Source organism: Rattus rattus, chromosome 17 (genome assembly GCF_011064425.1).
Source record: "Rattus rattus isolate New Zealand chromosome 17, Rrattus_CSIRO_v1, whole genome shotgun sequence".
NCBI classification, from domain to species: Eukaryota; Metazoa; Chordata; class Mammalia; order Rodentia; family Muridae; genus Rattus; species Rattus rattus.
Genome location: NC_046170.1, coordinates 33,185,905 through 33,189,273, shown reverse-complemented (window position 1 = coordinate 33,189,273; position 3,369 = coordinate 33,185,905). Strand labels below are relative to the sequence as shown.

The following is a 3,369-nucleotide window of genomic DNA, read 5'->3' as shown; positions in this document are numbered from 1 at the left end:
TCTTAGGACTTATGTTCAGAGAGGAGAAGGATAATTTTTGGTACTATAAGCAAGGAAGAGATTTTGACCGAAAATGTATTTTTGACTTCACTCTCATTTCACTGTGACTTCTTAAACATCCCCACTCCTGCACGAGTACTTAATAGTCATGGTTTAATTTCAGATTGCTTACCTATTCTATGTTTTCTCCGTTATTTCTCTTACCTAAACCATGTACTTTCCCTCTCATCCCTGCTTTATTTACTTTCATTCACTCTTTCTATACCTCCCTTAATATTCCTCTCCCCCCACCCTCTCTCTGTGCATAGGAGGATGACTGCTGTTTCCCTACTAGCACAAAATATGTAGCTGAGTTTCTCACAGCCGGGGAAAACACAGGGTTAGCACATCTGGAAAGAAATGGCTAAGCATCACCCTAGGAAAATCAGTTGCATGACAACCATCTCTCTCCTGCCAGGCAATATCTCGTATCATCTTGAATTATCATTTTCAACAGCTTTAATGACTTTTAAGCTTCTGTTTACTCCTCTAGTTCCTACTATTTCCCCCCTTTCTGTTGCAGTCTCCACTGCTCTTTCCCTGACTCCCGTTCTTACCTTAAGTAATTCTCTTCTGTGGGAAGCATCCATAAGTCTGCTCTAACACATGCCTAGCATGCGTCTGATGCAGCACAAAGCTAAAGAACAAATCTGCCTTAGTCAAAGCCTTTCTTCTCTGCTCATTCTCCTGTGAAGCATTACCACGGTCCTAAGTTTGTTTTGTGATGTCACTGGCTCCTGTCAGGACTACAGTGATCCATCCTAAGACACGTCCTGATTTCATAGCCATTAAGATGTGAAACCCCTGTCTTCAAACCACTGAAATGTGGTGAGATGGGAGGAAAGTCTGTATTGACAGCCATTTCTAGGGAAATCCTACAGGAAGAGGGCAGGTGACAACCCATTGATTTTGCCCAAGATGTCTGTGTGTTTCCTGTTTTTGCTTCCATTTTTCGTAGTACCCAGGCACAGGGCAGGTGGAGAAAGGGGGCAGGATAGTCTAATGGTTCCTAGACCCTTGGTCCCTCCTCCTGAGCCTAGGATGCAGACCCTTACTGCAGTGCAGGAATAGGAGTTCAGCTTTCTTGGGAACAACCAAGCGATTGCCACGTGGTAGTCTGTGTTTATGTCACTGAAAAACACTGAAATGAGATTTTGGGAATATTGGGAGGGGGTGTATATTCTAATGAGCTTGATATTCATTTTTAATATGCAAGTCAAAACATCACCCTATATATAAGTAAGATATATATTCTATACACCATATATACATATATATGTGTACATATGCATACACATATGCATACACATATACATGTACATGTACATATACACATATACACACACATACACACACGTGTGTGTGTGTGTGTGTGTGTGTGTGTGTGTGTGTGTAAGAGCTGCAGTCTCATCCTGTGACCTATACCTTATTAAGGTGAGAAAAAGCAAACTTAAACCTGAATTTCTACCACTGAGTATTTAATAACACTTTTTTTCTGGAAGAGAAGACTGGATCATGTCTACTAAGCTACTACTGAAAGAGACGTGGGTTTGCTTATATATTTGTTAAAATTTAAACAGAAACCAGGAAAAAAGACTTGGATTTATTTTTTGAACCTCTCAGAAAAGATTTTGATAACAAATATGTTGTTATAGATAAAAAAGTGTTTAAAAATTAATATATACCACATTATTTTGATAATCATATTTGGGCACATTGGGTGTGCATGTATGCACACACACACACACACACAGACAGACACACACACACACGGATGTTTGTAAACATTAAGAGCAGATGTCCCTAATTAAAGAGTGGTGTGCTTGTGTATGTCTGTCTTCCCCACTTGTGTGTCTATGTATCTCTCTGTGTGTCTGTGTTTACTCCTTTTTATGAGACTTTCTTCAGGTGAGTCCCATTCATTCTCTCAGGATTACAAAGCAGACCATGATATGTAGCTCATAGAAGTAAGTTCCCACAAAGAAAGCATAAGGAATCCTGACAGCCCTCTCTTTCACAGGCTCCGACTCCATTATCTAATAAGAGCACTCTACTGGTAAGAGAGCCCTGTTTTGTGCCGGGAGTTTTTGACCAGGTGCAGCAGAGCCTCCCATGGGAGAGTGTGTTATAAGCAAATCCTGAACTGACTGCATTTAAGGCACTCAGAGATGGTCTCCAGCAGAGGTCTTCTCTTACGCGGTAGGGTCTTTAGAATTCTTTAGACATAGCACACACATAGTGATTGCACTACCTCTTATAGATTTATAGATTTTGGTTGGAGTTGTGACTAATTATCCTGAGTCCTTTGAGTAGTTTACCAAAGAGTGCACATGTAATTGAAGGGGTGCTCCTTCTTGGAGGTCACTCAGACTCAGTTCTAGTTGTTTTTTTTTTTTTTTTTTTTTTTAACGACATCAGCTTCATATTCTAGACAACCTCAGTTTCTTAGTGTGGTCACTCTGGCACTGTTTCCAATTGATGCCAGGAGAAAAAAGGCTCTCCTCTTCTCATTGGGTATTTGGAGACTCCACAATGCATTTATAGGTAATTTTATTTGGCTCCTGATACTGAGTCACCATAACCTTAGATGGAAAGTTTCATGAGACTCCCTTAATTGTCGGCGCCTGCGCTGCCAGTGTGTGAATATCGGGTGTAGGTCTGCGGGATTGAAAGAAAACACGTACACGGGTCACCCGTTTCCAGCGAGTGCCACCAAGGCTTTACTGAGATCTCCTTATAAACCAGAGGCAAAAGCCATGGAAAACAACAAGGTAGGTGAAAATCCTTAACCAGGAAAACAGGGAAAGTCTGTGTGGTGGAAAGTTCTGGGCTCAATCAGGGGCATAAACAACCTCTTAAACAACAACAAGCTGGAAGGCTCGGTGGGGAGGAAGGGTGCCATGGAAAATCCCAGCCCCAAATCAGGGGCTAAAAGCAGCTGCCAAGGGTGTAAACAATTTCTTGCTATAGCAGGCTAACAGGCTCAGTGAGGGGGAAGGGAAACACCAAGGTAGGGCCCAACACTTAATGTCTTCCTTCTGCCAGGACCACAGTGGAGAAATCGTGGGTAATGCTGGCCAAAGATAGTCCCATGAGGACCTTCCTTCATAAGCAGTGGCTATGCAGATTCTCAGAACTCTCTTGTCTTCCCTTCACAGGTTTGAATGACAGGCATGGAAGCCAGGGTTGCCCAAGATCCTTTCCATATGGTGTTTGCACAGACACTTGAATACCGATGTTTAGAACACCATTATTCACAGCAATGGGTGATGAGTTAAAAAATGAACGTGGTTTGTACACACAATGGAATATTAGACCATCCTAAAAGAG

General features: G+C 41.9%; 1 non-coding gene across 1 annotated transcript; it reads right to left on the bottom strand.

Annotated features, from left to right (window-relative positions):
- Positions 1-304: 304 nt before the first annotated feature.
- LOC116886774 lies at positions 305-464 on the bottom strand. The gene has a single exon (XR_004386171.1). It is a non-coding gene; the product is annotated as a U1 spliceosomal RNA (small nuclear RNA).
- Between the last annotated feature and the right edge of the window lie 2,905 nt (positions 465-3,369).